The sequence below is a fragment of the Anastrepha ludens genome, chromosome 4 (assembly GCF_028408465.1).
Source record: "Anastrepha ludens isolate Willacy chromosome 4, idAnaLude1.1, whole genome shotgun sequence".
Classification (NCBI taxonomy): Eukaryota; Metazoa; Arthropoda; class Insecta; order Diptera; family Tephritidae; genus Anastrepha; species Anastrepha ludens.
The window spans coordinates 1182157-1206219 of record NC_071500.1 but is presented as its reverse complement, the minus strand read 5'-3'; the positions used below and the strand labels follow the sequence as shown (position 1 = coordinate 1206219).

Sequence of the window (24063 nt, the reverse complement as noted above, 5' to 3'; positions counted from 1 at the left end):
CTTCAACTAATCTGTAGGTTAATGTGGACCGATTTTATTTGGCTGAATCGTATGGTACTTTCGAACTCTACAGATAATTCTAACGGAAACCATAGGTCCAAAATGAGTCTTAAGCCCGCGCATTTGTAAATGAAGGCATTATCTTTTCGCGAAATAAATTTTTCTTTATTATTCGGGTTTAATAGTACATCGCATTCACTTATCTACATTTGAGTTTCATTTCATTTGTTTATTTATCCTTTTGTATTTACTAAAAACTCTATAAGTATGTCAGAAATGCACTTACATTTCTTGGTAAATCAATTAAAAATATTATAAAGAGAAGGTTGAGACATCTTCGCCAACTGCTCCATCCTGAGTTTAATAAGGGAATGGGATCTGGATGAGGTACTGTGATGCGTAGAGGGCACAAAAGACCATGAGGTAGAAGTGCAAACCTCATAATGAATCTATCATTGCAAAAAAATTTAGCTTCCAAAAATTCGAATGCCTAAAACTCTTCTATATATAGATCTTCTATACCGAAAATGCCATACAATTTGATGAAAAGTTGTCGTCAGAACAATTTGACCCAACCTACTGTGCATACATCCATACCTACATAGTATTTGTTGTTTAACCCTGTGAAAGGCGACCACTCTAAACGTCGTTAAAGAAAAAGTGTAATAATTAAGAATTCGAATGGGTGTTTTGAGAAGAATACGAATAATCCATTTATGGCTCTGTAAATGTGTTTATAAAAATGTTTTTGCACGTATATTTGTGTATGTGTAAATGAAGTAACATAAAACATAGCTGAAAGATTGTACAAGGAAAAACGCATTTTTTTACGATTTGTTGTGAAAAAAAGGGAACTTTTTAGTTCGAAAATTAAAAAACAAAAAAAAAAAACAAATATTAGAGAGCAATAAATGTATGTGTAAGTAAGCATATGGGCAAAAAAAGTATGTGGGTGGTTCAACTAAACAGTATAAAATATTTAACAAAATTCCACAGTTGTCGTTTTAAAAAACTAACTCTTTTTTAGTTCTGTATCATATCGCTATTAAAAGTCATTTTAAAGTTCAAATTGGTCTAGCCAGAATGAGCTGCATACAAGAGGCTTAAGCTTCATACCGAAAGCATTCAATTGTTCACTTAGCCCCGCATTTGCGCACATCTCGTTTATTGTTTTGGTTTTATATACTCAACTACTTGTATTTACGTCCCTTCACTCTTTATAAAAACACTACCGAATAAGGCGGCAAGGTTCCGCTTTAAGCTCGAATTCACCAATGCGATGAGACTAATGCACCGCAATTGGGCGCACGCATGCGTTTTATGCATGATCCATGCAACAGTTTGTTATTGTTTACCGAATGTAACTATCGAATTTCGACTTGGTGTTATGGTTCTGGACGACCACAACGAATCTTAGGAGTAATTAAAAACGTCTATCCTATTGATGCTCCAATACATCACATAAAGAGCAATGATTGCATTCAGATAATGACAGCCAAGTGGTAAGTGGTGAAGTGTAAGTCTCTTTGTATGTACTTCTAGTCTACAATCAAGTAGATTATCATACAGTATCAATCACCAAATTATTGAAACGACGTCGATGGTTTTCACTTGCTACTCAAATTTACTGATTTCCAATGCAAACACGAGAATACTTCTAATATACGGCATAGAGCATAATAAAGATGAAATAAGAATTAGTATTTTTTTAATTTTGGTATACACAGTAACCCTGGACTCCAAAGACAAATAGTGTCAACTTTTGTCCCAAAATGTAAAACATACAAATATCCACAAGCTCACACTAATAATAATTGGTAGAATTGGTAAAAATGTTATGTTCTGATATTACTAAAATCTATAAAACTAAAAAATTTTGACAAAGTGGTATTATCGACTTCGAAAGGGAAACAGCAGTTGTATGCGCCAAAAATAACAAAAAGGTATTTAGCAAAATAAAAAAAATTATGCAAATGCGTCTACCACAAACCCCCGTTTTGTTCACGGTGTGCGGAATGCGTAGATAATACAGTGATGGACAATAGTCTACATACTTTGACATAAAATAACAAAGTTATGGGCAAAAAACATGTCCAGAGCTCCTAGGAATATTTTCACGTAGGGGCGGTTTGGGTTAAGCCCACGATTTATGCCGTTAAGTGCCCGAGATGTGTCGGACGATTTCACTTCCCTTAGTTGGCGGGTTTCCAGATTTCAATAGTGGGATCACTTTCCTATTTCCCACTTTTTAGCAATGATAGGAGTGAAGACTCTAGTGATGTAAGCTAGTCGCGGTGGACCCATATTTTTCAGTCACTTTGGCAGCTTTTGCATTCCTGGCGGCCACCTGAGCCTCATCGCTGGTAAAAGCAAGTGGTGCACTTTTGTTTGGCAGATTGTGCAAACATCTGATAGCACGACACTTGGATCTGTTGACTGAAAGATGCGGTGTAAACTGTCGCCTAAAAAGCTCGCGCTCGGGTCCGACGAAATACAATTTCCAATCACACCAGAGGTGAGGTTACAGGTCTTCAGGTGTTCATCTAATTTCGACCGCTTGTGCTAATTCACCAGTTGCCGCATCTCCAAATGGAGATCCTTCATTCGGCTTTGCGTAGGTGGTCATGGTTGTTTGCTAAAACGACTGCTTCCGCCGGGAAATCGAAGCGAGTTTTCCATAACTGAAGCGAGTTGCGGCAACAGTGATAAACTTGCGAAACCACGACAGTCGCTTCTACGTTGCCGAAACGACCCAGATTTACTGGTTGCATTAAATCCAAATTGAATTCAGGTGGAACCTTTTTCGGCAAAAATAGACCTCGAGTACAGGGTTAAACTCGATGCCAGCTCTGAAAGCAAGTGTTTGGAGCAACCTTACTGCATAGTGTCTCTAGTGGCGATAGAAGATGGATGGGGTTCAGCATACCAAGAAGGGTCACATACTGGGGCGGGAAAAGCGGCTGTCATAGATTTCAGTCTTCTGCTTTACTAGTCCGTAAATATGGGCATACATATGTATTCATATCTCAATACACGCATGGGTGCAAGAGGCAAATTTATTTCACAGCTCTACACTGGATTGGATACATGGATATACACCCATGCATAAATATGAAATCAGTTTCCGCACACTTATTCATAGTCCCACGCACTATTTACAAGTGCCCTGGCATCGCATATGTGCATTCAGCTGGAATGAGTTGCTTTTTCAACAGCTTCAAACAAAATTAGGACAGTCTAAAACGCGCGTCAATATAGCAACGTATGAGCCGCGACAACTGTAGGTTGCATGTTGCATAATGGCAAATATTCCAGCCAACCTGGCCCGATGCGTGCATTCAACTCTTAAGTGAGACCTAAATTGGGTTAAGCGATTCAATGCAGACACGCTATAGAAATGGATATGTACGTACATATGCATACATAAAAATTAGCAGGTATGTACCTGAAATGATTGATAAAACTGATAAAAGATTCTACTAATTAACATATACACATGCATATATATATACAATTGGCGCTTACAACCTTTTTGGGTGTTTGACCGAGCTACTCCTCCTATTTGTGGTGTGCGTCTTGATGTTGCTCCACAAATGGAGGGACCTACAGTTTCAAGCCGACTCCGAACGGCAGATATTTTTATGAGGAGCTTTTTCATGGCAGAAATACACTCGGAGGTTTGCCATTGCCTGCCGAGGGGCGGCCGCTATTAGAAAAATGTTTTTCTTAATTTTGGTGGTTCACCGAGATTCGAACCTACGTTTTCTCTGTGAATTCCGAATGGTAGTCACGCACCAACCCATTCGGCTACGGCTTCAAAACTATATATGGATGTGGTATACTTACATACCCACAAGATGAAGCACATTATTTGCATACCATAAGTAATAGTGATTTCAAATATACAATCCGAAAAGTTAAAGCTCAGTATAAGCATGTGATATTACGATTTTCGGGCAATTGGTGTATTTTGCTACATTAGCGAAAACGAGCCTTATCAAAATCATACCTAAAAGGCTTTTAGTGGCATTGATTTGGCTTGAGTGGGAATTAGGACACACCCAACGCAAACCCCAACCACGTATGCCTAGTCGAATGTTTTTGGTGTAATTGCTTGTTACGCCGGTGTCGAAGATATTTTATTGGAAACGACAGGCAAACAGGTTCGGCGAGCAACCATCGACACTCACACTTCAAGATGATTGGACTTTAGTTCGCGCATCTGCACGAAGACGCCTCACCACGGTGGCGCATCCAAGTCAAATTTGTGTGCCGCAAAATCAGGTGCAATTTCTGTCGCTGCCGCAACAAGTTTATTTTTTATTTTATGCTGTTTGTAAAAACACAGATTTTGACGATGAAAATCGCGGCAAGAAATTGCGTAAGTGGGTCACAGCCGAATATTAAGGTCGATACCAAACAGCCGCGGCCGAAGGGGAGTGAATGAAGAAAATAGTTAAAATGTTTACTTAAGTTTTGCATTACACATATTTATGTATGTTTCGATACCGATACCAAAATAATAAATTAAGTCAAGTAAAAAGTTAGTACATACAATGAAATTAATTAAGTTAGAATTATCCGATTTAGATCAAATATGCACCCATTAAGGCATTTTCAAAATTACGTGATGAAATCCTCGTCCCGATTTATAAAAACAACTTGCTTACGTTTATTTATTTGTATAGTTCGGGGTGCACCCATAGACCTGACTTGTGAAAATAGTCCTAAACTTTTTCTAGCTAATCTTCAGTTCCTTGGCAATCAAATAAATTGTCACTTGGCGTTCCAACCCCACGATTCCATCATTTGATCGAATTATGTTCGACCTAATCTTTCGAACGCTGTAATACAAAACTTGATCCACCAAACTGAAACTGGCAAAGATCTTTTTGGAAGCATGATGACATCTTTAAATCACAGCAGGGTGTAATCTTTTGCAAAGTATACTCGTGCATCGTGAGATTTGGCATACTAAAGAGATATAGCGGAAAAGTGTCGGAACTTTTTACTTCACCTAATATATGGAAAATAAAAGTGTGAACATATTAAATTTACCGAAACTCCCAAATTAGATTTAACAAAAATATATACAGGTATTTTGAACATAAATGTTTAGTATTAACATCTGATTCCTAAGAAATTACAGCCCTATTGAATTTAAAATTACTCCATAATTTAATACAGGGCTCTTTTGACTCTAACAGCACTCGGCAATTGTAGTGTTTGGGTTGTCCTGAAAGATCGTTTCAGAATCCGACCAACTAAAAAATCTTTCCACAGTTTCAAAACAAAAAATTTTCCACATGAAAATAGGATGCGCACACTTACAATTCAAGTTTTAAAATTAGATGTTTCACGTGATCACGGCGCAATTGAACGAAGCAAAGGTAAAACGGGACAACAATTTGGCTACTATATTCACATTTATATCAGTCAATTCGATTAAACGCTTAAGCGCAGAAAAATGTGCGCACGTATGTACTGCTACTTTCGATCGAGATCACCATCAGCGTCAAGGCGCAGCGAATGGGAGGCCGCCAGGCGGGTCTATCGCATTATTCATTAAACCACTTATTCGTTCGCCTATTTAATTCAATAAGAAAACTATTTGCATCAATATGAAGACATTAAACTAATATACAAACAACGAATCATGGATGCTAAAAACTAGTCAAATGCGAAAGGAGAATGCCACTTGCTGTGGAGCAAAGCTTACCTGTGCTTGAGTTGGTTGGTTTTCGCTGTTTGGTGCAGACTATTTCGGAAAATTAGTAGTACACAGCAGCGGTTTGCCAAACGGCCCGCACTGACGGCCCCATCTGGCGAACGAACGTCAGTGTGACAGAGCCAATCCCATAAAAGATCTTCGTAGATTGCTCTAGCAATACATGCAACAAATATGCGACGAGCGAGTACATATGTTCATACATACCTGCATAGCCATGGGCGCAGGGAGGATCTTGTGCAGTGTGCAAAAATCAAAACTCGGTCGTTCAGTGTCTTATCACAGAGCTGCAATTTAACCGATATAGTTTTAGCTGACGCGTTTTCCCGCTTTGCAATAGACATCACAGCCCAAATGCTTCACGTAATGCAGCAAAAGCAGAATAGCCTTAAATGTTGCTGTCGGAATGAAGCTTACACTCATGCCTTCACCAGGTGGAAGGAAGGGAGCAAATGGTAATCATAGTCACAAATTTATTTATAAAGTCTGGCATTATTTGGTTACAGTTCGGCAACTTGCACTTTTGCTCTCGAATGCAAGGTGACCAAACAAGCTGGCATGCACAAGCGCGCCAGGCAAAGTCAACTCTGAATTCGCGCCACACCACATAGTTGCACATGTGACACATACGTGCATACGCGCATATATTTATACGTAGTGGAGTTCGTCTCGTATTACTGCCGTAGATGGGCAGAAGATAGGCGAATTTTTCCTTCCCATTTGAGAAAGCCTAAATACTCAAATACTCAAATAAAAGGGAAAGTCAACACGCCACGGACAGCGAGACCATTCAACAAGCTAAAAAATACCAAAAGCTCGCATATCCTAAGGGATTTTTCTGTGCAATTTATTGATTACAATTTATAATGTCTCACTAACGCAAGCGAGCCAAAATGGTGTTTGCTCAACATTTCTTGGTTTACGTTTAGGAATGTTGGCTTTACTGAAAACATTAAAAGTTACGGGATATTATCAATTCGAAATCTAATTTCACGAACTAAATTTGCACATCGAGAGAAAATTTACATACTTATTAGGGATGTCAATTCTTTCGATTTTCACGATCCCCAGATTTTTTGATCCTCGTTATTACAATCGCAGCAACTCGGAATTTAGATATTCATTATTTTAGGAATTAAAAAGTAAATGGGTATCAAATAAGCATTTTTATTTAAAGTGAAAACTATGTCATCGGTAGCAAAATGATGACAATAGTTAAATTCATACGCATCTAATATTTTAGCGTCCACATATCTGATGAACTAACTGAAGACACTCGAACAATTTAAGTGGAATAAACAGAAATCAGTAGGATTGAATGCAAATTAATTTACGTTCAAATGAAAAATCAAGTAAGTCAGTGTAACTTTTTACAACAAAGGCATGCATATGCCTTTTTTAAGACTAAACAAAAACATTCAAACACGCCCATATTTGCTAAAAAGTTAAGGTCAAAGTCCTTTTTTTACTATAAAAGAGGATTCCTTTCAGAATTGACATCCAAACTACGTATATATTATTTTATTATCATTGAACATAGTATTATTATATATTGTTTTAATGCAAAATTAATCTACGTGAAAAGGTGCATTCCACTAGGCTTTTGAAAGTAAATTTTCTACCACACTGCATTTAAACTGCAGAAGAAAACATAAAAAAGCCAAACAAAGCCAACCAGACTCAAACCCAGTTAACGCGACGCCTTAAACTCCTGCCAAGCATTTGAGCAATTTTAATGTCATTTAACGCACACTCAACGCTAAAACTACGAACCAGTTGTAAAAGACGAAAGTGATGAATTGATGGGCACAACGTTGCCATTTCTCCTAAAACTTCTCGCGCAATTTCAGACATACAACTACAAAGTTACTATCCTTCGCCAAATTGACGATTTCTTGGAATGGGCAAAGGCTATACTTGAAAAGATCACATCGTATCGATGTAAAATGAAATAGAGATCGGTGGCTATGCATGAATGTATGCATGTGTTTTCGTAGGTATGTGCATATGTGTAAGTATATCTTTACAAATAATTGCTTTACATCAGGTTTTGCAGCAACAGCTTACTTTAGTTCAGTGCAACCCCATTCGTTGTTCGTTAAGATCCTCCCACTCCAAGTGCTTCACCATCGTAAACTGCTGTAATATAATATTAAGCAAGACAAATTTTGCGCTTCCAGAAATTAGTAATAGTTAGGAAAACTTTTGAAAGCAAATAAGAAGTAAACGATATTGTGTTGTTGTCTGGGGTCCGCCCGTACGTAAATGTTGTTAGACTCGTATACACATACATATGTAGAGATGAACGCGCACAACACGTTTATGAATACGCTCGAAGTAGCTGATTTTATGGTATGATAATGACCTTGTCCACCAGCTGCCACAAAAGTGATTTCCGATTACTAAATCCGAATAAACCACCGAATCGATCAGTGCCAAGATAAGCACTGAAAATATAAATACTCCACAATCATACATAACTGTATACAATGGAACATAAAATGATTTTGAATGGCAATAGTGCACGGTTTTAACAAAGAACAAATATAATCAATTTTTGGCGAGGGCGTAGTCCTATCAGTGTGAGCCCGGAACAGTAGTTTTATGTTATGAAAATTATAAAAACCGAAAGAAGAAATCTGTTGAAAGCAGAGGCAAAAAATAGCTTCTGTTTGCTAAGGATTTGTGTGCAGGCAGGACTTGTGTGTGTATGTATATTCCATCCAAACCCTATAGGTATGTACAATATGCTATATAGAGTATTTTACCTTACTTTAGTAATAAATTTTGATTTGTTATTTCTCGCACCAACCCATTCGGTCACGGCGACCGCTGGCCAAAATAATAGAAACACGATATTTAGGCCAGAAAAAAAAATTAAAAATCAACAAGAATTTTCAAACTGGAACCAGTACTTGAACTTGAATGTCAAAAATAATGTGCAATACAGGACATTCTCAATTCTTGACGTGATCGTGAGTGTGCTCATATTTATAGGTGCCTGGAAGGCTTATGTTGCAAGGCAGGGGCTCTGCACTACGAAAATATGTGATGAGACATAAAGACGGCTCATGGCACTTTAACCAGGAAAATGGGCCCAAGATGCAAATTACATATGGACCCATTCATTTGCATTCACATATGGAAGTAGTAAATAAGTATGAGTGCATACATACACATACGCATATGCGCAAGCACGCACGACAACGCCGAAGCAAAGTACTTGAAGGAAACGAGAACAGCATAATCACAGCCATTAATATACAGAAGTGGAATGCGGCATGACAACACATGTGGCATGCGCAGCTGCAACAACAACAACAATAATAGCAATTATATGACTACAAAAACTATTGCTTGCACAGCAGCCACAAATGAAAATAACAAACCAGCCGTCGCATGCAAACTACTAAAATATCCCAATTTAGAGCCGGCCGAAGCAATCGGCTGGGTAACGCAGGAAAAACTCTTGCGAATGGTTTACAACCAAACTTAAATTTCCATACGAGTATAACGGGTGATGACAAACTCAATTACACTTTTTTAAAAAGGATTTATTTTATTTCTTCACAGAATGTCTACAATAAAGTTATTTGTTAGTCATAGAGCATTAAGGAAAATTATTGTACAGTTGAAGGAGGTCCTTGATCAGTCGTACGCCAGGACTTTGTGAGAATTTCTTCGAATAACCTCTGGACGACATTTTTGGGCTTTTCACATATTTTAGGTCTCCAGTTGGAGCTTAAATTTTCAAGGAAATCCTTTCATGGACGGTATTGGGGTAAGTTTTCAGAATTTTCCGCTTTCCATACATAATCAAAAAATTAAGATGGAAGACATTATTGTCATTAGAATGATACTTTTTAAGGAAAGGATACGTCTTCGGATTCCGGTGATTTTTTTCGGCAATTTATTTTGCAATTTTTTTAACGAAAGCGAAAATACGAAGTAAATTAAATATCCACCATTAAGCCCTATTGATTCAATGTTTTAGCTTTTAAATTAAAGGAGTTAAACAAAAGGCTAATTTTTTGTCATCACCCGTTACGTAAATTTCCATATACAGTGCACTCGCGGTAACTCGAATAGCCGCTAAGTCGAACGACGTGCTAACTCGAACACATTTTTTTCCCTATTGACTACTTTGTAACTCGAACAATATTAAAAAGCGCTATAACTCGAACAAAAAAACAAATTTATTTGTACACACATTCTTTTCAAACATGTACATTTTGTACATACACACATATGTAATAGTATATGTATATAAATTATATGTATACTAGTGTATTGTCCATATGAATATTTCGACGTTAATATCCCGTTAGTTTTCTGGGAACAACATCTTGCATTGACCAAATTGCTTTAAATTTGTCATTTGTAGTGTATCAGTGCATGTGAGTAATGGATCGTAAAAGGATGAAGTGTTTAACATTAAAAGAGAGGGCTGAAGTCCTTAACAAAATTAAACGTGGATGTAGTGTTACTTCTCTAGCGAAGGAATATGGGGTAGCCAAGTCCACCATAAGTCTTATAAAAAAGAAAGACAAGGCAATTTTAAAAGCAGTAAACAACACGTTTTTGGGTCCTGGGAAGAAGAGAACTTTAAAAGCTTCTGAGTTTCCTAAAATGAAAGCCGCTTTATACAAATGGTTTCTGTCCCAAAGAAAAAAGAATTACCCAATAAGTGGACTCATCTTGAAAGAACATAACATGAAAAACATAATTTACAGGTCGAATTTACGCTTTATGATGTTAACAAATGGAATGATGGTGCCGAATTTACCGACACAGAAGTAATAATTGAAACTAGTGATTCTGAGTCTGAGTTTAACAACACAACTGAGACATGTGAGCGGATATCATCTGAGGAGGCAGTTAGCTCTATCAATAAGGTAATTCAGTGGGCCACAACTGAACAAGTAAGCTCCGCAAAGGTTAACACTCTTCAATTGCTGCGTGAAAAAGTCATATTCAACATTACTGCAGGCAAGAAAAGACAAACACACATTACAACTTTCTTTTCGGCCTAACTTTTCTGTTAAAGTTGACTTTTTTTGTGTAACTGACACAAAGACTGCCAAATATTTGATGAAAAATATTAAAACGAATTAAATATTTTAAACATATTCATGTTCATATCCATATGTAAATAAATAAATAAATTTAATTGAAAAAAATCGATATCGATGACTGTTTTTTTAACATAGCACACTCAATTGATAAGTCGAACAAATTCGATAAATCGAACAGCGCCTGTTTTAATTAGTTCGAGTTATCGCGAGTGCACTGTATATCGAAACGCTCATATGTACATATTTGCAAGTTTTAGTGCAGGACACGTCACAGAAGAAATCGACGATCCATTTTAGACACATACATACAGTCCGGTTCTCTAGATTAGAGGCAAGAATGAAATAAATGGTTCATTCACCATATTTGATCTCGGATAATTTAAGTGAAGACTGCAGTTTGCTCGAAAATTAACATGCATAAAAATATTACTTCATCTGACGGTATTCCGCAGCAGTAAAACTTCAGTAGTTGTAATATGGTGCTTGATTTATTGGTTCACGTCAATAGAGGCGCTCAGTTAGCCAACATTTTTTGCGCAATAAAACTCTGAAAAGGGATCGTGTTTTAAAGCATTCTTTGTGTTTGGTCGAAAACTTCTTAGTTCTAATAAAATGGGAAAGCAGAGGAGAGAAGATTTAATTTAAAGTTTATCTTACATATATGGCCATGCCCTAAAATTTTAATGACTAATAGATGTCTTTTTTCAAACTCTAAATTTGAATTTTCTAATAGGATTGATTTTGCCTATAAAAAGCCTGCGCGCTTTTAGAAACAACACGTTCCGTTTGGTAATCGGCGGTGAGCAGAGCTTAGGTGCTTGCCGATGACTACCTGTGCAGTGTGGACAGAGTCGGCTGGCCGCTGCAAAACAGGTGTTGCTCTTGCTCGCGCAGCTTACTAAACGCATTTGTTTTTAGTTTTCCGGCGTTTTTATTACGGTTAAAAATACAAGAGTTATATTTTATAATAAAATTAAATATTGCACCCAGCAAATCCCCTGTATGAAGAGCCATTCTAAAAGCGCCAAATCTAAAGCATACAAAATCGCAAAAAACCGCAATTGTATAAATTGAAGAAGTTCAATCTCGATGGGCCAGATGGACACAATTATTATTTCCATGAGTTAAGAAAGGAGATAAGGTACTTGAGTCGACATCACAGCCGTGAAGGTGGTGTTATCGTATGGGGTGCAATATCGTACTATGGCATGCTCGCATTGAAAATTGTAGAGTACAAATTGACGAGAAACAGGTTTTTTAAAGCTCTGTTAGAATCATCTTTTCCCCCGAGACTCGTGAAATATTTGAGCCTATTAATTGGATAATGCACCTATACACACTTCAAGTGTGTGGATTGCGCCCCAAAAGCGTTGAAACTTCAGCATTACCATCGTATTCGTCAGCTCTTAACATTACTGAAAATCTATGGAGCTGGCTTACTTTTAAGGTTTAAGAGAATGGGCAATAATTTGAAGACAAAAATGCTTCCGAATCATTAAAACGACCTGGTCTGAAATTTCATTAGGCTATCTGGAGAATTTATACAAATGCATTCATCAACGTATTTACGAATTATTTTATTAAGCTTTAAATAACAAATTTAAAAAAAATCCTATATTTGTTAATAAATAAATAAATCAAACATAGTATTACAGCTGAGTACAATCACCGTATCTACAGGATGCAGAAATAATTTATCGCTTATTATGAGTTATAGATATGGTATGCACTAAGTTTTCCAGATCAGATCCTATTTCACTTGTAACTTAATTTTAAAATGCCAATTGCATTTTGAATTGAAGACAATTATTCTTACAATATTATAGTACGTAAAGACATGAATGAGTATAAATATTTCGAAATAATTTTTTCCTCAATTAGCTGCGTTAAAAACTATCCTCCCAAAAAAAGAACTAATCTAGAAGAGAGCTAATGCACATACATACATATGTGCACATAATTAAGTACATAGATATGCACATACATGGTACCGCATAGAAGAGATAAATCTTAAAAGAAAGGTGCATCTCTTAGCTTCGCTGGAAATACAGCTTCAAAGTGCTGGCGTGCAATTAACTTAGGGAGCATCGCTTGTCATACAGCTGTTTCTATTTTAATCATCCCAGATACAAAGGCGAGAGACTAAGAAATGCAATGGTTTCGGAAACTTTTTTAAGCGCATACATATGTGCATACGAACGCTTGTATGTGATACAAAAAGTTGCATGGCATAAAGAATGTTCGCATTTTATAAAACAACTTTTATTTTCTAATCTATTTATAGATATTTTCCTTGAATCTGTGTGAAAGCTATACATAAATATTTTGTATTGACTTATTTTTAGCGATGGACATGGAGTAAGAAGTAAGTATGCTCAATGTTCGACGAGTTAACCTAATCACCAAATCGAACAAATTTCTGAAACCACTTCATTTACTCCAATCCGCTGTTATTCTTTCCATTTCCCACTTACACATACTATCAATTTCTATATAATATGTACATACATATGTATATTTTTTCTTTGTGTTTACTAAAAAAAACAAGGTGAAGAGGAACACCACCGGATAGCGGCAAGAGACTTAAATAGGCCTATTCAGCTTACACAAATGTGGTCCGATTTTTGTTTATACATGTTTTTTTTTTGCCTATATTTTCAATCGGGGTCAATGATGCTGGGTTGGAAATGTGCATTTATTTTAAGTAGATGACTTCTTTTTGAGATTTCGAAAGACTTTTAGAAAATTAAAATATTGCGCAAGGGCTAACATAAACATTTGCAGCTTTTACTCATGATCTGAATAACATTTGTAATCATAGATTTTCTTTTTCGAATACACAAGCTGCATTAAGCTCACTGCTCAGAAAATGAGCAAGAAAATTCATTTAAAATTTTTTTTACAAATTAATGAATTTGTCGGAGACAAGTATTCAATGTTGAAACAGTATTGATAAAAAAAGTAATTTATCGTCAAAGTTGTCAAAAGGTGGACTTTTACAGCGGATCACTCAATACCTTCGTACCAGATATTAAATCACGTCTATTACCATACCCCTAGGTCAAACAACATTTCGAAATTTTTGTTTGAATCAATTAATTGTTACAAATACCCAAATAATTTGTTTAAACCTTTAACCTCAACATTCATTTTTTATCTTTTCATTAATTGTTACCAAGTTGTATCTTGCCGATTGGCGTTTGTGTATTAAATAAATAAATAAATAAAAGACGCCAGACACTGGCAAAATCCTTTGGTCTGCAACCTATTGTTTTACGATTCAGGTTTGTGGAATGGCCTTTTATTTGGACAATAGGCCTAACACCATATTTGCTGAAACAACTTCATACCATATCACTACCCTCACCGAACTTCACCTTCTATTTTGGATTCAACTCTTTGTAGGGGGCGCGTAGCATTGTTGTTGTTTTGTTGTTTTAACAGAAATAGAAACCACGTCAGTGTAGGGTATATCACCGGTTATCTACGTCTAGCTCAGAGGGAGAGGGGTGTTAGATGAGTGGGTTTGATGGGGCATGTGAAAAGGTGGTTAGTGTCGTGCGGGGTACCTTCACATGCCGGACATGTGTTTGGTATGTCGGGGTCAATTCTGGATAGGTAGGAGTTTAACCTGCTACAGTATCTAGAATGTAATGGTGCCAGTGTTACGCGTATCTCACGGGAAGCTGGAGCTCTTCATCTGCTATAAGTGGTGGTTGGACTCCGATTACGGCATTCACAGGACGGGAGCTTAAGAGGCGCGTAGCATAGTAAAAACCAGTTATATAAAGAAAAAACAATACCTATAAAACAAAAGTGTTGGATCGGATGGTCATCGTACGATATGACAAGATTCAAATAAAGAGCTGTGAAGCAAAAAGCACGGTGGAGGTTCTGTCATGGTTCGGGATAGTACGACAGCATGGGGAGCTGATTAGTTTTCATAGATGGAACGATGGATAAGCATTTATATCCATCATTTCTGAAGCAAAATTTACACTACAGGAAAAAAATTTGTGTGTCAAGAAACAATTTTTTTTTCAACATTAAAACGTTCCCAAACACATAGCTTATGATGTTGAAATGTGGAACTTTTTAACACGAAGCATTTGCAAACACTTGCCCAAAATCCTGACATAAGGCCTATAGAAAATATATGGACCTATATAGAGGTCGTTTCTGCGACCATTCTCAGGAGACTCCAATGCACCGCCAAATTTCGTCGAAAGTTGGTGGAATCTATGCCCAAACACGTAGTGGTAATTTAAAGAAATAACGGTTATCGTATGAAATATTAAATAGTCGTACATTTAATAATCCCAAAACAAAACAGTTTTGAAAGCAATGGATTTTGTTTTTTTTACGTATTGTTAAATTGAAAGAAAAATAACGAGCATGGATTAGTTAATTGCCCAATGATTTCAAGTTTTGTCCCAAATTGATGGCCCGATCTGATTAAAGCCAAATTTCTCCACACAAATTTATTATTAAACAATAGACAGTGCCATTATTTGTTTATTTATGTGTTGTGGAATTTCTTATAAGAATTTATGTATCAAATATTGCACCATTTTTATCCAAATTATTTTTTGTTGTTGTATAAAACAATATTTTAAAATAAATATTGAAAAATATTCCCTGACAAATCAAATATGTACTATACCTATATATGAGGAGTTTCAATGGTTTTTGTTCGTTGTGTTTTTTTACCTCAATAACTTCACATTTTCTTTGCCAAAATGATGTGTTGCAAACGATCCAGGTGTTTGTAGAGGGGGTTCATGGGGGACTTTTCTTAAAGTTTGGACTGTCCTTTTTCCAATAGTTGGGGCTTTAAATGCCATGTCGCTCCCCCATGCCCAACACAACGAAATCTGTGGGCATTTAACTAATCAATTTCCAACATAACTATTATTTGAGGGTTTGCTGAGTTATTGTGTGTTACGTAGTATTATTCTAAAAATCCTTATGTAATAATACGTTCACATATAAGTAGATGATCTACTTTTTTGCACTTAACTCAAAATCCGTAATTAAAAAACGCGATTTCCCATACAAAATTTCTCTCCCAAAATCTGAGATTATAAAATAGTCCTAGATAATAACAATACTTTTTGACATACAACCCTGTGCTTTCTGTGTTATCGATAATTATTATTACGAATGCAAGGAGAAACATCAAAATAAAAACTAAATGAAATGGATACCGGCAAAGAAAACAGGTCTGTAAACATAATTCTAATAAACTATTTGTTAAATATTAATTATGGATTCATTTTACAGAAAAAAGTGGGTGTCAATAAACGTTTTGTCCTCTTATTACTTATTATAAAATATAGAATTTCCCATACGTATTGCTGCCATAATTTTTTGCAACCTCAATAAACGTCGCATACGGATTTCCTCCAACTGTTTATTATTTGTGCAATTAAATGAGCTATTCCTTCTCTTTGTATTTCTGTATATCGTTAGAAATAATTAAAGAAACCCAAAACACCGAAATATTCCACCAAATTTATTTCTATGAAGAAAAACCTGTCAAAAAGGCAATATTGACAGCTGATCGTCAATTTTGGAGGTAATCTGCCATATGTTCACGGGTAGATTAATTTGGTGGATTTATAGGTGATTAGAGATTAGATTAGATAGAGCCACGCTGCGATCGGGCGCAACGCGAGCCATGTGGGATCGCTACAGAGAGCTGAAAAAGGAAGAGAGACGTATTATCCGAAAGAAGAAACGAGAGGCCGAAATACGTGAGTGCGAAGAGCTTGAGATGCTGGCCAACAGGAACAACGCCCGAAAATTCTACCAGAAAGTTCGGCGGCTTACAGAAGGTTTTAATACCGGGGCGTTTTCCTGTAAGAACAAAGACGGCGAACTGGTGACTGACGTACAGAGCAATCTTAAATTATGGAGGGAACACTTCTCGAACTTATTAAACGGTGACAGCTGCGCATGTCATAGAGAATGTGAAGATCCCGATACCCCAATCGTTGACGACGGAATTGTCGTTCCGCTACCCGATCATGACGAGGTGAGAATAGCGATAACGCGGCTAAAGAACAACAAAGCCGCGGGCGCCGACGGACTGCCGGGAGAGCTATTCAAACATGGCGGCGAGGAGCTGGTAAGGTGCATGCATCAGCTTCTATGCAAAATATGGTCGGATGAAAGCATGCCTGCCGACTGGAATTTAAGTGTACTCTGCCCAATCCATAAGAAGGGCGATCCTGCAATTTGGGCCAATTACCGCGGGATTAGTCTTCTAAATATCGCCTATAAGGTTCTAGCGAGCGTATTGTGTGAAAGGCTGAATCCCACCGTCAACCAACTGATTGGGCCTTATCAGTGTGGCTTCAGACCTGGAAGGTCTACCATCGACCAAATATTCTCAATACGCCAAATCTTGGAAAAGACCCATGAAAGGAGAATCGACACACACCATCTTTTCGTGGACTTCAAAGCTGCATTCGACAGTACGGAAAGGAGTTACCTGTATGCCGCGATGTCTGAATTTGGTATCCCCGCAAAACTAATACGACTATGTAAGATGACGTTGCTCAACACCAGCAGCGCCGTCAGAATTGGGAAGGACCTCTCCGAACCGTTTGATACCAAACGAGGTTTCAGACAGGGTGACTCGCTGTCGTGTGACTTCGTTAACCTGATGTTGGAGAGCATCGTACGAGCCGCAGAACTTAATCGCTCAGGCACAATTTTTTATAAGAGCGTACAATTGTTGGCGTATGCCGATGATATTGACATCATCGGCCTTAACAACCGCGCTGTTAGTTCTGCCTTCTCCAAACTGGACAAAGAGGCAAAGCGAATGGGTCTGGTGGTGAACGAGGACAAAACGAAGTACCTCCTGTCTTCAAACAAACAGTCGGCGCACTCGCGTATCGGCACCCACGTCACTGTAGACAGTTATAATTTCGAGGTTGTAAAAGACTTCGTCTATTTAGGAACCAGCATTAACACCGATAACAATGTCAGCCTTGAAATCCAACGTAGAATCTCTCTTGCCAACAAGTGCTACTTTGGACTAAGTAGGCAACTGAGCAGTAAAGTCCTCTCTCGACGAACAAAACTAACACTCTACAAGACTCTCATCATGCCCGTCCTAACGTATGGCGCAGAAGCGTGGACGATGACAACATCCGATGAAGCGACGCTTGGAGTGTTCGAGAGAAAGATTCTGCGTAAGATTTTTGGACCTTTGCACGTTGGCAATGGCGAATATCGCAGACGATGGAACGATGAGCTGTATGAGCTTTACGACGGCATAGACATAGCGCAGCGAATAAAGATCCAGCGGCTACGTTGGCTGGGTCATGTCGTCCGAATGGATACAAACGCTCCGGCTTTGAAAGTATTCGATGCGGTACCAGCTGGTGCTAGCAGAGGAAGGGGGCGGCCTCCTCTGCGTTGGAAAGATCAGGTGGAGAAGGACTTGGCTTCACTTGGTGTGTCCAACTGGCGCCGGTTAGCACGAGAAAGAAACGACTGGCGCGCTTTGCTAAACTCGGCCAAAATCGCGTAAGCGGTTATAGCGCCAATTAAGAAGAAGATAGGTGATTAATGCCTATGTAAACGTATTGTAAGCCACTGTATATGGAACAAAAAGGAAATCCGAACTGGTCATCGTTCTTAATACATCACAAGAAACCCAGTTCCATTCGAATGATTTTCTCTGCAGGGTATTTAAATGGATATATTCATGCACGTTTTTTTTTTAAATTCACATTTTTTATTTATACTTTGATCTTACCTTCTATCAACTCTATTGATACTTCATTCTCATCCACTTTACTTGTTCCTCTTCGCCTGAGTAGTCGTCTACAAACATCGTTTGTAGCAGTTTTTTTTATTCATGTTGTTGCAGTTGTTTCTTCTTTATTACTCACAGTGGTTGACTTCGACACATGTTCATTATTTTCTTCTTCAGTCTTTTCGCTGTTGTTTGCTCGTTGTTATTTGTGGGTGCAGAGTATTCAAACCTAGGCCCAGCCGTTGAATGGAGTACTGATTTCACAAAAATATACTCTTATGCGAGCCCAAACATAACTAGTAAATGTTTACTTTATAGAATGACACCTGTTTCTTAAATTTACAGAATTGTATATACTAAGAGAGTTCATGATAGCATTTAGCATTAGCCAAACACACACATGGACAAGTTATTATTATTACAGCTGGATGGATGCGTACCATAAATGTGTTACTTCATTGTTTGGACTTTGAACGGATCACATTTGACGTTGCTTTTTCATGAACAATCCGGACTATATTTTATATCGTATCACAATCACTTATTCATTTTATATTTTTTAACAGCAATAACACAACCACTACCGCTTTTAATGGAACTCAATTCTCTTATCGCATTTGATGTTCATCATTTGCACGAACACTACAATTGGCTTCCTTTTTGGCTCTTTTACACTTTAATAATGCGTCGTTCTGTTTGCCTTTGCTTTTGCTTTTTGCCACCTTTTCAGCGCACTTCTTTCTTAAACTCCACTCACACAAACAACGAACTCTTCCATTTTCTACTTGCGAATGCAATTTGGCTTCGGTGAATTTTGCACCCTAAACTATTTACTACCGTGACCGAATGAACTTATTTACCACTTTTCTAGTTATTTCATTGAATATACCAAAATGGCAGCACGTAAGTTAACAAGCATGGAATAATTTTGGGCCTCACAAATATTATCCCCGTTGCTATCGAATTTTAATTGAACAAAACCATGCCGCTCTTAAAAAACAATATACATATTAACACACAGTTTCCCATTCAACCGAAAACGAAACACTGACATTTTTTTAAACGACGAATATGCAATTAACCGAAAAACGCCGCTATACAGTTTTAAGTGAGGCAACTCTGGCTCACAAGGGTTGCCTAGCGACTTACCCATTGTACAGATTTGTACGAAGCAAGAACTCTATAATGCCGCGAGGACCATGTAGAGAATACAGAAGGTGCCGTCCTCGAAAATTGGCAATACTGACAAGTGACGATGATCTCTTAAAAGGAAAAGGGCTTTGGATTAATTGCTAGGAAAAAAGTTTTTTTCTAGCGGAACAGATGCAAGTTGGAACTGTGAAAAATTGTCTTCTCCGCCCTTGTCTCTTAAAACAATCGTGCATTTTCTCATTTTTTATAAACAGTCCTTTCAATTTAAATTTTCCACAAAATATCGCCAAAAATTACAAAAAACACAATGCACACTTTAGCAATAAGATTTGAATGTAAATAATATATTACGTTAATTCATTTTATGCTGGCATCCTAATCTAAAAGCAACCCAATCAGCTGTTATCACCTTTATAGGTTAGCCTTGATAACAACGAATCATAAACGAATTGGCTATTCGTTTTAACACCAATTGCCAAACTTACTGTCGTCTAAAAATAATGGACTAGGACGCAGACCATGAGGGAATTTCGAAAGGGTTAGTAAAAAGGTGTGAGTATTTTGGCATTGTTTTTGCAACACTGTGGCGTGTAAACTCTAAAGCACGGTATACACAAGGAAAATTGCTTCAAACCTAAATTGCAAACATGGTTGATAGCTGCTAAGGCGCATTCAGTATCTATGATGGCGCCATTAAAAACAGTTACTTTATTTTTCGCGGTTTGACAAGTCTGAAGTCAGCTCAGTTCGCAATACAAATCAAACGAACAAAACAAACAAAAGTAGGGCAAATTACATGTTTGTGAAAATTCTGTGAATGGCTTGGTAATATTGTGGTTCCATGTGTAGAAGTTCACGCAAGTGGGAAAATTTACTGATCGCCTTTCACTTGGGAGTGGCCAGGACGATTCTTCCGCGTATGGTTCAAGCAGCTCACAACGTCCGGGATTAGCCACGTCCTCTGGGTAGCTTCCGAACACCCGTTCGGAAGTGAGCTAACGTGAGAGGGCGAAACATTCCAGGATAGCTGGTTGTGTGCTGGGTTTGGGACCCGCCGCTTAAAAATCCCCCCCAATGAAAAGATTAAAAAAAACCTCGGATGAGACCTCCCTATACTGATGACGACCACTGCAAACGAAATAAGGATTACGATTTGACGGCATGCACCTGGAATGTCCGGTCCCTTAATGGGAAAGGTGCCACTGCCCGGCTGGTTGATGTCCTCGTGACAATAAAGGCTGACATCACTGCCATTCAAGAGATGGGATGGACGGGACAAAGCAAGAAAAGCGTAGGACCTTGCGATGTCTACTACAGCTGCCATATAAAGGAGCGCAAATTCGGTGTCGGATTTGTTGTAGGATAGAGACTTCGTCGCCAAGTACTGTCGTTCACTCCGATGGAAGAGCGTCTCGCAACAATTCGCATCAAAGCCCGTTTTTTAACATGTCGCCAATTTGCGCCCACGCCCCGACGGAGGAGAGGGACGATGCGACCAAAAATTCCTTCTATGAGCGCCTGGAACGTTCCTATGAGCGCTGCCCCCGCCACGACATAAAAATCGTGCTTGGCGACTTCAACGCCAGGGTGGGCAAGGACTCTCACTCTTGCTCTCAGAGAGTACTGCCCAACAAACCGGCATGCACGAACAATGGAGCAACATTTCTCGTTCTCTACGTACCGCCGCCGAAGAAGAAATCGGATTCCGGCGAGCCCGAAAAAACAATTGGTACGACGAGGAATGTCATGCTGCCGCAGAAAGAAAGGATGCCGCCTGTATAGCCACGCTGCGATCGGGCGCAACGCGAGCCATGTGGAATCGCTACAGAGAGCTGAAAAAGGAAGAGAGACGTATTATCCGAAAGAAGAAACGAGAGGCCGAAATACGTGAGTGCGAAGAGCTTGAGATGCTGGCCAACAGGAACAACGCCCGAAAATTCTACCAGAAAGTTCGGCGGCTTACAGAAGGTTTTAAGACCGGGGCGTTTTTCTGTAAGAACAAAGACGGCGAACTGGTGGCTGACGTACAGAGCAATCTTAAATTATGGAGGGAACACTTCTCGAACCTATTAAACAGTGACAGCTGCGCATGTCACCGAGAAAGTAAAGATCCCGATACCCCAATCGTTGACGACGGAATTGTCGTTCCGCTACCCGATCATGACGAGGTGAGAATAGCGATAACGCGACTAAAGAACAACAAAGCCGCGGGCGCCGACGGACTGCCGGCTGAGCTATTCAAACATGGCGGCGAGGAGCTGGTAAGGTGCATGCATCAGCTCCTATGCAAAATATGGTAGGATGAAAGCATGCCTGCCGATTGGAATTTAAGTGTGCTCTGCCCAATCCATAAGAAGGGCGATCCTGCAATTTGTGCCAATTACCGCGGGATTAGTCTTCTAAATATCGCCTATAAGGTTCTAGCGAGCGTATTGTGTGAAAGGCTGAAGCCCACCGTCAACCAACTGATTGGACCTTATCAGTGTGGCTTCAGACCTGGAAAGTCTACCATCGACCAAATATTCACAATACGCCAAATCTTGGAAAAGACCCATGAAAGGAGAATCGACACATACCATCTTTTCGTCGACTTCAAAGCTGCATTCGAGAGTACGGAAAGGAGTTACCTGTATGCCGCGATGTCTGAATTTGGTATCCCCGCAAAACTAATACGGCTATGTAAGATGACGTTGCTTAACACCAGCAGCGCCGTCAGAATTGGGAAGGACCTCTCCGAGCCGTTTGATACCAAACGAGGTTTCAAAGTATTAATTTTTGAGTGTATTTCTGCCATGAAAAATCTCCTCATAAAAATATCTGCCGCTCGGAATCGGCTTGAAACTGTAGGTCCCTCCATTTGTGGAACAACATCAAGATGCACACCACAAATAGGAGAAGAGGCTTCGGCCACACACAAAAAAAGCGTGTGCGCGCCAATTATATACATACATATACATATATTAATTTTTGATGATATATACATATATGTATATTGGGTTGAGGAATAAGTTCATAGCGTTTTTATATTTTCTTGTATTTTACAACGATTTGTTTGCTGTTTGGCAAAGTATTCATTCGATATAACTCTTTCTACTCTACAAAACTATCACAATTGTATTTTTGAACTGTGTAATAAAACGATTCTCAATCACGTTAATTCACCGAAAAATTGGGAGCCTGGGTGCCTCACGGGCTCAACGAAAAAAAACAAAAAAAGTCGCCTTTAAATTGCTTCCTAGCCTCTCGCCCGCCATCGACCAATATGCCGCCTTCACGACAACGCCAGGGCCCATGTTGCACAAGTCACACTCCAAGAGATCGAATGGGAGGCCCTTTAGCATCCGCCGTATTCTCCGGACCTTACACCGACCAGTTACCAGTTACCTTCGATAACAAAGAGATCCTGGCTTAACAACTTCTTTGACACCAGAACAGGCGAGTTTTGCAGCAAAAATAATTGATTAACTTATTAATATAATCATTGTTTTCTGTTTAAATAAAAACCTTCGGTAGAACGTACGAACTTATTCCCCAACCCAATATATAAATATATTGAAGCAAAAATAAAGGGAATATGGTCTCAAGGTTTTTCTAAAAAGAGATGAATTTTCGCATATTAATTTACTGAATCACCTGTGGAACTAAAAATGTTTTGTATCTATTTGTTAATAAATTTTAAGAAGTTTTCCAAAAGCCTTTCTTTTTTAATTTGCTTATTATTAGATTAGATTAGATTTGTTGGGGGCTGGGCAAGTCCAAGCACTCAGTCAGTAGACCATTGTACTACACCCTGATAGATATCAGTAGAAAGAATAGAGATAGGAAAGATTAAAGGTGGATGGTAAAAACGGATGAATTAGTTTGAGGTCACTCTTCCACAAATCTCTTGGATTCATTGATGAATTTTAAGAGACCCGGAAGAGGAAGAGCATGATCTTTGTCCATACTCAGTGTATCGCAACCCAATATCTTAAGTCTGATTCTGGAAAATGCAGGACAGCTGCAGAGAAAATGCTCTGCAGTGTCGACCCGCATGGTAACCATATGCTGACCACAGACGTTATGCCCTGTGATTACACCCACCAGTACTCTCAGGTCCTTCCAAAGTTTTAGGAGAAAGGTCGCTGTTTTCCTGTTTGGCTCTTTCACAAAGCACGTGTATACGAAGATTGTACAACCAACTTTCTTAACATTTTTCTTTTAAGTTATTTACATAAAGGGTTTTTCAATTGGCGCGGGTCGATTTTGGCACCCTGTGGCAGCCATTTTGTTTTGGTGACATCTGTCAAATCTTTTGTTTATTATTCAGTTGTTTATGCCAAATCATCATGGCA

At 38.4% G+C, this 24063-nt stretch overlaps 1 protein-coding gene across 4 annotated transcripts in view; it reads right to left on the bottom strand.

The window, feature by feature from the left end:
• The window catches only part of LOC128861299 (klarsicht protein), a 190494-nt gene extending 170857 nt beyond the window's left edge, over positions 1 to 19637 (bottom strand). Inside the window, exons 1-2 of one of the 4 annotated variants that reach the window (XM_054099335.1) lie at positions 19018 to 19637; positions 18578 to 18909 (exon numbers count right to left, since the gene is read on the bottom strand). The gene's annotated coding sequence lies outside the window, so the exon portion shown is untranslated. Of the gene's footprint in view, positions 1 to 18577 lie in introns of all 4 variants that reach the window. The other 3 variants (XM_054099336.1, XM_054099337.1, XM_054099338.1) reach the window with 3 other exon arrangements.
• Positions 19638 to 24063: the final 4426 nt, after the last annotated feature.